Below are 12,045 nucleotides of genomic sequence, written 5' to 3'. Positions count from 1 at the left end.
ATTTTGGTTTTACTAAAAGTAGATCTTGAGACAAGGATTTGCGTGCAACTACTTTTTCTGGGGATTGGAGAAATGATAAAGGGAAAGGGAAACATTTGATAAGGGGTGAATTAAGTGAGTCACTGATTTGGGCATTTGGGGGCTCAATCGTACTGGGGCCCTTCTACGACACTATTTATTAAATACCTCAACATGTTTTCCCAGGAGGTGAGGTAGCTAGAGAATTTATGTCACTGCTTGAGGGTCATCCCTGGGCCACTGGTTCCCCTGCTTCTAGTCTTCTTCATGTTCATTTTACTGAGTAAGATCGCATACCCAGAAAGGGACCCTGCTATGACCAAAGAGGTGAGCAGAGGGGTCATTTACAGCTGCTGCTACAGGTGCACAACAGCCCAACGTAATAGGCAAATGTCAAGTTTACTCTGGAAGGCAAGGGTCCCTGAATTCCAGTACCTCACATTTCCTCCACTTGCGGAGCTCAGATATCCGAAAGTGAGTGCCTTGCACAGACTCAGCAGAAATTGCACCTCATCTTTGGATTTACATAAGACATATACCCAGAGGAGCCACTTAAGAAATTATTCTAGCTTTTCAGAATGAACAAACAAAAATAAAGCTGGATGTTTTGCCATTAGAAATGAAATGGGATAGACAAAGACCAGAATATTGAGTCCTGAAGAGTTAGAAAAGTTGACTGCTTCTAGTTCCCAAATAGTCAGAAATGGGGATTTTAAAGACTTGGAGTGACCAAGGCCCAATAAAATGTCTCAGTGGTTTAATAGCTGACAAAGGTGTTTTATTCCTCTGTAGAAGCTAGAAATCACTTTCACATGGAAAGAAATCACTATCGCATGGCTAAGAAGGTAAGAGAATGAAGCAAATTTGAAAACTCTGTCTCACAAAAGTTCACTGAGTGTGGATACTGGCAAATGAAACGGTCTAAATGCAGATAGATCGGGGGCTTCCCAAGTGTGTGAGGAAACTGTGTTATCAAAAAACCACAAGCCTGGGTAAAAGGCACGAGTCTGTTAAGTTGTAAAACAACCTCTGGCAGGAAGTTGCTCAACCCGTAAGGAGAGCATTCTCCTCAACTCCCTCTTTAGATGTGGCCAAGGAGAATATGGGTCCAGGGGAAGCGCCTCAGAGGGTGGGTGCTCACGAGGAGCAATGGATGAGAGAGTTCCTGCCCCAGGAAAGGCATCCTTTGTAAAACCTGCCCACTGGTATTTCAGCATTGCCATACCAGGATATGTGCAGACCAGTGACTACCGTGGGTCTTAATCTTCCCCTGAGTGGAGAGTTTGTTAAAGTTACCCTGTTCCTGTTCCATCATTGAATATTTGTATGTTGGCCTGAGTATTAGGCAGAGCACTTGCCTTTTTAGTTCTCAGGTCTTCTAAGAGAAGTCACATATGTTCCTGAGGGATATGCAAGGGCATGAAATACAATGATGGGTGGGACTTTGGCTTGCCTTCCGTGAGAGCAGTTCGAGGTGTTCTACTTGTGGGAAGAAGGGAGCAAAGGATGTGTAAGGGCCTGAAGCATACACTGTGGAGGGCACTGTTACTGTTCACCCAGTAGGCTCACCGTGCGCCCCTCCAAATTCCCCAGCCTAAGCCGTTGGCCGGTAATTTTCCTATCTCGAAATGTCTTTCTGAGCTTTCCGTTAGTTATCAAGGTTTTGCAAGCCTTATAAAATGAGTCTGGATGTTTTTCCTGTTCTTCCGGTCTCTGAATGTGTTTGTTCAGATCAGTATTACTTATTTCTTAAATTTCTGTGAACATATTTGAAGTTGTAGTTTTCATTGTGAGAAGAGTTTTAATTTCAAACTCAATTTTTTTTGATACATGTAAGACTATTGGTAGTTTCCATTTCTTTTTGTGGAAATTTTTATAAATTGTATTTTTAAAAACTTACATATTTTACCTAAGGTTTCCAATTTCACGGCATACATGTCAGCATATAAAATGTCAATTTATTTGCTTTAAGTTTGTCATATCCTAATTATCCTTTTAATGTCTATAGGTCTGTAGTGCTATTCCATTTTTATAACTGATTTTGGTATTTGTGTTTTCACTTCCTCTTTTCCAAGATTTGTCTTGCTAGAGTTTTATTAATTATAATAATCTAGTCAAAGAACAAGCTTTTGACTTTGTTGATTTTTCTCTATTGTCTGTTTTTTTAATTTCATTAATTTCTGCTCTTATCTTAATTCCTCCCTTCTACTTATTTGGATTTGCTGTTCTTTTTCTAGCTTCTGAGTTGGAAACTTTGATCATTGGTTTTCAGCCTTCCTGAGTTTCAAGATACAGATTTAATGTATAATTTGTCTTCTAGGCACTGCTGTAATGGTCATGTATCAAGTAGTGAAAGACACATCGATAGTGGGAATCCAGGATGGGACCGCGTGAGTCTCTGAGTCACGGGAGGGAAGTCTTGCAGGAGAGCTGCCTGACCTGCACTGGCTTGTAATGAAAGCAGCATAAGAAACATAACTCTGATGTGTTAAACTACTGAGTTTTATTTGTTTGTTTTGTATATGTTTGCTACCGCCTAGCCTATCTTCCCTAATGCAAGAGGACTTATCTTACTTCAGCTCCTGTATTGTTTCACACTGTAGTTTGCCACGATCTCTTTGATTCCCCTAAATATCAATGTTATGAGATTTGTGTTATAAGAGATTTTTACTGAAGATGGGGGGGCGGGTTATGGAGGGATATTACAGCACAACACACGATAGGAAACAATTTGATATCTAATATGCATTCCCCTGCGTCTCATAGGGAATCTTTCATTGTCTTTTCCACTTGGTCTTGTCCTATTGCCAAGTCTTTGGGTTCCCTTCTCTAGTAAGACTCTTCCCTTGCAATTCACATTCTCTCTTCTTTCCATCCCTATTCCAGGGCACCCGAATGCTCTAGCTTTGACATGGAGCTTTCCCTTACTTTGGGTAAAATCACATTCCTAGTCATGGTGTCTTTTCTACTGACCCGAGCACCCCCAGACATCTGGGGCGGAAAAGGGCGGTGGGCAGCCTGTTGGAGAATTAGGGCATGCCCTCCAAGCTGAGAGTTTTTTCCCCAGAACCTAAAACATATTAAATTTTTTTTCTACCACTTTTTTATGCCCAGTTTTTATTTTATTTCATTTCATTTGTGTTATTTTTCACATAGTTGAAATCCTGCTCCATGTGCTACTTTTATAACATAATGTTCTATCACGAGCATTTACTATACGATCTTGGTAAACATGCTATTACATTTAAAATTTTTTCCTGTTAAAAACACAATTATCAATCCTAAAGGGTATAAGAAGGGCATACAACTCCCCTCCCTGAAACCCCACCCACTGGACAGAGGCCATTTAATAAACTGGGCTGCATGATTTTAGCTGCTGACATCTGGACAGAAGGAGGAATACTCAGGAAGTCTGTGCAGTGACTGCTTGGACAGAGCTGTCCCTTAACTGCTGTACCAGAACCATGGCCCTGCTGGGACAGTCTGGCGTCCCGAGAATCAGAACTGCCAGATGCAGATGCATCTGGGTGTCTGGAGCAGTTGTGGGGACGAAGGGCAGGCAGCAATCTGTTCTCAGAGGGATCTAGAAACCTCTTTGGAAAGGTTCCAGCCTGTGCATGTTGCTCACGCTGCCCTGGCCCAGCCTCGGAGGGAAGGGCTAAAATAGAAAGTAAATAAAAACAGGGCTGTTTCACTGACATTTCTGTGGGCGAATTAGGCCAGCTTGTTTTGTGTTCTCTGTAATAGTGACCCCTGGAGGACAGGGACCGGAGTGGGGGATAACCCTGGGAAACAGAGTGGATACAGCTGCCTGACCCACATGCTGGACCCCACACACTGTGCTTGTCTGAAAAGGAGGTTAGAGACCTCTACATCAGGCTGCCATCAACCTGGCCATGACTTCAGTGCTCAGCCCGACTGGGCACCAATCACTGGCAAACAAAAAGGAAAAGAAGGTGAGAGGGACGAGGTGGTGACTCTTAGTGCTATTCCTAGACCCTCAACTGAGAAGGAGGGAGAAGTTGGGGGGCAGGTGGGCCCAGCCAGGTGCCTGCAGTCATCAGGTGCATAGGAAGATCTGCAGGCCAAGTTAGAGGCTGGCAAACCCTATGCTGAAGAGTAACTCCTACACAGGGACTTTGCGAGATCTTGTGAGGGGTCTGGAGAGAGAAGGCTGGGCCATGAGGAAGAGGGCTAACCTGGACCAGAAGAGCTGGCCAGGCAACATGAGACAGGTAAGGTGACTTGGCATCTGGCTCTACTGGAAGGCTGCCATGTATCGGTGCTCTTTCCCCTTGCCCTCCGGGCCTGATTTGACTAGCCCTGAGTATTGCACAAATCCCCGTGGTTTCCCACACCCTTCCCACATCTTTATAGCCCCTCTATTAAATTATCTATTAAATCAATTGTCCTAATAAGCACATACCATCTGTTTGCTGCTGGTACCCTACTGATATAGTGGCCATTCTGTTGATGGCTCTGGGGAGGCCCCCTGAGACTCTGGCGCTCAGCAATCAGTTCTGGAGATGAAGGATGGAGACAGAGGTTTAAAGGGTGGACTCCTGCAGGGAAGGTATATGAGGAAACCACAAAAGGTAGGGATAGAGATGGTGACTTCGTTAACATACTTCAGAGATTCCAGGTAGGAGTGAAATTTGGCAATGCACTTACGCCTGACACATTGAAATAGATAGCTATTAGATAGAGCTGATTTGAAGTAGGGGTGGCGGCGAGAGTGGCATCAGGAGGCAGGAAGGCTCCATAGCCCAGGACCATTGGTAACACTCAAATCTTACTCCACTTACTCTCTGGAGAAGAACTGAAGAGAAGGCCAGACTGTGGAGGAGGATGAATGATTCAACTTAGAGCCCAGTGAAGAAGGGGCAGGGTGGGAGGGCTGGCCCCTGGTACTGGAGTACCCACACAGGGTGTGGCCACAGTGTGCCCCTCTATGATTTTGGCAGAAGGAATGAAGCTGCTTACAAGACAGCATGGTGGGGAAGACATTCTTCTCCACTGACTTGCAGAATATACTCACATGGAAGGAATGTTTGACAGAGACAGAACTGGAAATACCCAGAAAACAAGGGGCTGGGGAGGGCGAGCATGAGGAATTGTAAAACGGGTTTGTTATAAATTGAATAAATACTGGAAAAGTGACAGGATTTGGGAAAACTAATTTAAAAACAATACTACCCTAGAGCACTAAATCTGGTTTTATTTATCCAGGCCATGAGGTACTTCCCTTAGCTAACACGAGGAATTTATACACATAGGAAATTGAGCTTTTATTGTGTAAATTTAACAGAATGTGCAACCATGAACACATGACAAAAATAAAGCATGTGTGTGGTGGGGGGTGTATAACTCAGGTATTGCTCTCCTAAACTCTCTCAGGGCCTTTGTACATGCTATTCCCAATGTCTGCCAATGCTGACTCTAGAACCTTCTCCCTGCTCATACCTGGAAGGAGGTAAGATCTTCTTGTTATGCTCTGATACAACTCTCGTACTTTCTCTTCGTAGCACTACCGCTGTTAGAAGTCATGTTTTCACGTGGTCGTTTGAACAGTGCTCCTCAGCTGACAACCTCCGTGAAGGCAAGGACTGTGTTCTGATTGCCATTGTTGCTCTGGAACCCGGTGCCTGAGAACTGCCGGGTGCTCCATAGATACCTTACGGGTGACTGCCTGGAGGACTGTTAACATGTTAGGCCTGGCTTCCCAAGCGTAACACGAAAAGGTAAAACATAATATGGAATTCTGGTAACCTTGGGCCTACATGAAAATTGGCAGTTATATTTGGAAAGAAGGCCATGCCTTGGTGAAGTCATATGTGAGAGAAGAAATAACAATGCCATTGGTCAGTGTGGCCAAGGGGAGATAAGTGGAAGTCTGACATAGTGGCTTCATTAAAAACATTTGACCTGTGCCTTCTGCCATTTTTCTTCTTCATTCCTTCCTCCTTTTGTGGTTTTCTTTTGTGTGTGTGTGTGTGTGGTAAGAGCACTTAACATGAGATCTACCCTCTTTACAGGTTTTTAAGAGTACAATACAGTATTGTTATCTATAGACACAATATTGAACAGCAGATGTCTAGAATTTACTTATTTTTGTATAACTAAAACTTTATGTATATTAATTAGCAACTTCCCATTTTCCTTCCATGCCCCCAGCCCCTACCAACCATCCTTCTATTCTTTGCTTCTATGGGTTCCAGTGTTTTATATAATATATAAGTGGAATCATGTGGCATTTATCCTTCTGTGATTGGTTTATTTCACTTAGCATAATGTCTTTAAGATGCATCCATTCCTTTTTTAAGGCTGAATAATATTCCACAATTTATTTATTCATTCATCCATTGATGGACAACTAGGTTTCACCCACATCTTGGCTCTTGTGAATAGCCCCAGAGTGACATAGGGGTGCTACTATCTCATTGAGATCCTAATCTCAACTCTTTGGATAAGTATCCAGAAGTGAGATTGATGGATCATATGGTAATACAACTTAACAGTAAAAAAACAAACAAACAAAAACCCAACTAATAACCCAATTTAAAAATGGGTTAAACACTTGAATAGACATTTATCCAAAGAAGATATACAAAAGCCCAACAGGTATGTGAAAAGATGCTCAACATCACTAATCATCGGGGAAATGCAAATCAATACCACAATGAGCTATCGCCTCACACCCATTAGGATGGCCATCATCAAGAAAACAAAAGACAGTGAGTACCGGCAAGGATGTGAAAAAATTAGAACCCTTGTACACTGTTGATAAGAATGCAAAATGGTGCAGCTGCTAGGAAAAGTTCCATGGAGGTTCCTCAAAAAAATTAAAAAATAGAACTATTGTATAGTCTTTCCTCTTCCTTGCTCCCTAAAACATGGATGTAATGACTAAAGCTCTAGCTGTATGCTCTTAGCAAAGGAAGGGGCACTGCTAATTCCCACAGGCATGAGGATCAAACTCAAATGATGGTAGTGTGGGGGCTGGAAGGAGTCTGAGGATTTGTCCATAGTTCCCAAGTCTGGACTATTTAGTGGAAGAGAGGAAGGAAGGAAGGAAGGAAGGAAGGAAGGAAGGAAGATTTATTTCACTGCTATTTTGGTTCTCTATTATCCTCAGTTGAACCTAATCCCAACTAATACATTTGGGAATACTAAATTATTGGTAAACCACAAGCTTACATCATGCTTATATAGAAAGGATATGACCTTTGCTGTGGGTCACTAGAAATTGGTCTGGTTCAAGGGGGGATTACCTGGAATGGGAGGTAGATGGGAAACACACAGATGGGCCAGGGACTGGAGCCTGCCTTTTGGGAACCACTAACAGGTGATAGATACTAGTGACTCCCAACTGATTTCTTTCTTTTTCTCAAGGACTCGTCCTTTAGACAAATCATGAACTATGGGCATTTTTATCCACCCTGAGGTATCTGGGGCTTGCCCAGTGATTCTCCAAGATTTCTGCAGATTCTGGGTGGATCTTGTATGTTAGAGTGATCTTTGGGTTCTCATTCCTTGTGATGTGTTGATCCCCTTTCTTCCTGTAGCTGCTCTTTATTTCTTAGGTCTGTCCAAAACAGAACCTGACCCTTCCTTCCTTGTTGTCTCTGAGCACTTTTCCTGAAGGTTTGGGTATAGTTGGATAGTTGATAAAGAGCCATTTGTCCTGGGCCTGTTCACACTTACGATGCAAAGAAACAGTGAAGCTATGAAATGGCAGTTGTTTCAAAAATTCATTTTTTTTGACTCTTTGTTCTTTCAACAATTTTGTAACTGTAGTAAAACACATAGAACACAAAGTTGCCTTTTTCATGTGTATGATTTTACACGTACACTTCAGTGGCATTCATTATGTTGTGCAACCATCACAATCTTTATATTTTTGATTTCCCAAACCACATTCTTACGCAGAGTCCTCCTCTCCCACCCAGAGGTGTTATTATCCTCATAAAATCACAGTGAGGCTCATTCTTAAGTTACAGAAATTTAAGAGCTGGAAAAATCCCTATGATCCAATTTAAGCAGCTCTGATTCCTCCAGATCTCCACGGTAGAATCCACTGAGTTGAGGTTGGGTTGGCATCAATGGTACTGTCGAGGACTGATGGTAGCCAGCCTTCTGGAGTCTGATACTCAATTGGGAAACAGACGCTGTGGGGCAGGGCAGTTACATACTCTCACTCCTGGTTTAGTCTTTGACCCTATTGTTCATTGAATGATTGGGTGGGGAGTTCTAAATCAGGAATCAGGAAGAAGACAGCCTAGGATTGGGACTGCTAGGAGCTGCAGCCAGGGAAAGTCTTAGGAATGTGCATGGCCTGTGTGTGTGTGTGTGTGTGTGTGTGTAGGAGGCAGTAGGGCAGACTGCACCTCTGGGTGACAGAGATCACAGCCTCATCTGAGTCTCTTTTCTGCCCACCTGCCTCCCTCCCCTCCCAGTAATTCTAGAAGGCTACAATCACGTTAGAATTTCAAACTATATGGTAAGAGAGGAAGGGAGGTGGGAGCAGATGATTTGGGAAGGTCACGAGAGTTGTGGCTGTAATTCCCATCTATAGAAGTCCAGCTGCAGAGTCTCACCCAGTGCATAATGATTAGGCTGATGGTGGAGTTTTAGAGAGTAGGAAAGACACGAACATGAAAATGAGCTAGTGCTGAACTGGACAACTGCTAGGATGACCTTGCACAGAGTCCTGGAGGGAAGGCAGAGACAACAGGCCATTTTTAGATGGTGAAGGAACAGCTAATTCCCAGACTTCCATTTAATTACAGAGACCACGTGTGGATCAGTAGACAGGCATGTCCTGGGAACTGTCAGCCCCTTGACTACTGAGTGAGCATTCTGTAGTGACGGGGGCGGGCCCTAAGTCTCCAATACCCACTCATTGACCCTCCTTCACTCCCATCCACAGAGGAGTGACTGACGGACTCTAAGCCCGATGTTCCCAGTCGCCCTAAAGACTCACCATGAGTCCAGAATGTTCTCCCTTCCCCTCTTCTGGACTGGGCATGGTGCCCAGGACATCCTCCTTTGGCTTCCTGTCACAGCAGCTCCATTTCCAATCCTGGGTGCACGTGTTCTGGGTCTAGAGCCTAGCTCTCATGCACACTAATTTCCAAAGTGCTCAGGTTCCACTCTCTTCTTTCTAGAAATTCATTTCAGAAAAAAGGAACCAGTAGTTAACTGTAAGGGGACTGTCAGACTCTAGCTTGCTTAGGACTGACTGACTACACAGGAGTTAAATTCGTGGGGAGGGAATTGAATTCCAAACTGGTGTGAAGAGGCAGGTGGGGGAAGGCTGTACTCCAAATCTGCCACAGCCTCCGCAGAGGCCACAATGCCCTTCCATGTAGGAGTCAGGAACGCTGCCCTGGGCACTCTTTCTCCAGCCACCATGCACTCCTGATGTACTATTTCCGCCCCATCATCAGACCATATACCGTGATTTCAGTCCACTCAATTAATAGAGGCCCTGGTGTACTTTCGTTTGAAAACTGGATGTATTTGTTGAGTTTTTGCTAAAGCACTCTCAGAAGCAGAGCCCCTGTCTTAATATCTCCTTGGATGCGGAGAGGGAATTTGGCTTTTGTAGCTGGGGAGATTATAAAAGGAGACAGAAAACTTGGGCATTTAGAGGTTGCCATGCTCATCTTGGAGGTGTGTGTACATTATGGAACAACAGAGGACAGCATTAGTGCAGGGAGTATGGAGCACAGATCCCGAACCCCTCTGGGTTTCCAAAAATGCTTCAAGAACCCCAACCCCCCAGTGAATTAGGAGTTGGAGTTCTGTTGGAGGTGATCCACAGCTCTGGTTCTGGTGTTTCAGTTGAAATGATTTGAGCATTGGGCCAAATGGAGGAGAGGAGGAGGGACACAGGATGTCTGCCCCAGGCAGAAGCATGGGGAAGAGACTGGTTGTGCTGCTGGGGAGGGAAGGTGGGGCGGGGGAGGTGGTTGTGTTGGCAGAAACTTGTTAGGTGATGTTCACATTGAATGGAGGCAATAGGAGGGATGGATTAAGTCAGTGGTCTTCTAAGTGGATGTGTAGGATGATCCATTTGGATGTAAAAGAAAAAGAAAACTTTCATTTGTATTTACATTTTACTATAAAAATAAAGAAATTAAGATTCACTATATGGCCTGATACAGGCACCCTCACTCAGCCCTTGCAAGTGTTCATATCATGTATCATAGTAGAGGTGTCCTCAGAGAAAGAGGGTGTGGCATCCTCATTGGTCTGGTTGCTTTCAAGTGAATTGCGAGGTATTACAAATTATTTCTACCCCAGGTGGTAGAGAGACAGAGTATACTGTGGGGGAGGAACACACTTTCCTCTGTCCTCAAGGTTCTTCTGGCTGATCTAACAATCAAATACAAATGAGACAAGTTAGCAAGAGAAAATAACCAATTTAATACATGCATATGTATGGCAACGCCACATACATGAGAGAGTCAGAGACCCCACACACCTGAGAGGTTCAGAGACAGAAAGGGAACGTGGGTATGTAAGACATGCTGACTTAGGGATAAGGTAAGGTGCCTTGGGGACTTCAAAAGGTCATCTCGGGTTGATAAGAAGAGCAGATCTTTAGTAAATAGAAGTTTGCAAAAGAAGTTACTTCTGAGAATCTCTTATGGTTAAGGACTCTAATTCAAGTTCCAGGTCATTAGGATGGAGGGCAGAAGGTTGTTTTGAGCTGGTGGCTAAAGCTACCTTTAGCTCAAAACAACTGGCGTACCACAGAGGCACATATTGGGGTGACTGATACTGGACCCCTGCAATATTATCTGACTATTATTTAATTAAATGAATTCTCACAAAAGGGACAAGTAATTTGAAAAGATTCCTGCAGAGAAATCTATAGATTGAAAATAATATAAATAGTGCAAGAAAAAGCAAACTCAGAAAATGGCAGAGCTAACAATTTTCCACCAGTCATGAGATCCATTACGGTATCTCTGACAAGGGAGTTGATCAGAAAAAAAGTTCAAATTTTTAAAAAAGACTACTAGAGATACAGATTTATATGACTACATTAACAAGCAACCTAAGGGCGTATTAACTCATGCCTGGAGGGAGTAGTTCATAATGATATAAATATGCTGTCATGATCATCCAGACACATGAATTCCATATGCCCGGAGCATGATGAAAACCTCTACAATTTGGGGGGCAGCGTTTTGCAAGTCATGCAATACTTAGTTGTATACTTTTGTGAACTATTATTAAGTGGAATAAACATGCTTAGAAATCTCCTTGGAGTAAAATCTCTTTTACTTAATAGTAAAAGGCAAAATGCCAGTCAATTATTATTGGAAAAAACCACTGCTCTCTATGCTGTGGCTAAAGTGACTGGATTAGTACACAGAGAAGGTGACAACACCTACAAATGCATTCTGTAGAAAGACACACAGAAAACACTGTTGATTTGAAGGAAAGATTTTGGAACACATGGTGCATGAGTATTGTGGAGGGTTAGCTCCAAGGTTGAACGAAAGTTGCTAACATGTTTCACCTTAAGTCTTTGCTTAAGGTGTATCATACTTTTTGATGATAATCCTTTTTTGTAATAAAGAAATGTTTTATAATATGAAAGATTTACTTAGTATAACATGTTGTGGTCTTCTGTAAGAGTAACCACTGATGGAGTGGCTGTCCTGACTGGAGTAGAAAACAGGAGGCCGGGGTCAGGGAGGGATTACATATGTATAAACCTCATCTATTGCATTACTCATTTACAAATTACAGCAATAAGGAAGTGGAAGTTAGAAAAGCATTACAGGATGTCAATAATATGGTTAATTTGAAAAAAGTCAAAATACAATAGAATCTTTACAATACCTTGTGATGAGATGTGGAATGAGACTATGAAAATCTTTTGGTTTTTGGATCTAAGATGGCAGATGAGCAAGTAGAAACTGCACAAACATCCTCCCAGGACCAAAATGGAATTACAACTAAATTGTAGAGAAATCATCCTGAATAATCAACTAAACACTAGCTGGA

At 42.9% G+C, this 12,045-nt stretch overlaps 1 long non-coding RNA gene across 1 annotated transcript in view; it reads right to left on the bottom strand.

Annotated features, from left to right (window-relative positions):
* The window catches only part of LOC128780860 (uncharacterized), a 66,862-nt gene that overhangs the window by 37,091 nt on the left and 17,726 nt on the right, over positions 1–12,045 (bottom strand). The window contains exon 3 of the long non-coding RNA XR_011651194.1: positions 9,002–9,181. This is a non-coding gene — a long non-coding RNA (uncharacterized lncRNA). The remainder of the gene's footprint in view (positions 1–9,001; positions 9,182–12,045) is intronic.

The sequence above is a fragment of the Desmodus rotundus genome, chromosome 5, assembly GCF_022682495.2.
Source record: "Desmodus rotundus isolate HL8 chromosome 5, HLdesRot8A.1, whole genome shotgun sequence".
NCBI classification, from domain to species: Eukaryota; Metazoa; Chordata; class Mammalia; order Chiroptera; family Phyllostomidae; genus Desmodus; species Desmodus rotundus.
The sequence above is the reverse complement of the archived record's forward strand: the minus strand, read 5'-3'. Positions and strand labels throughout refer to the sequence as shown.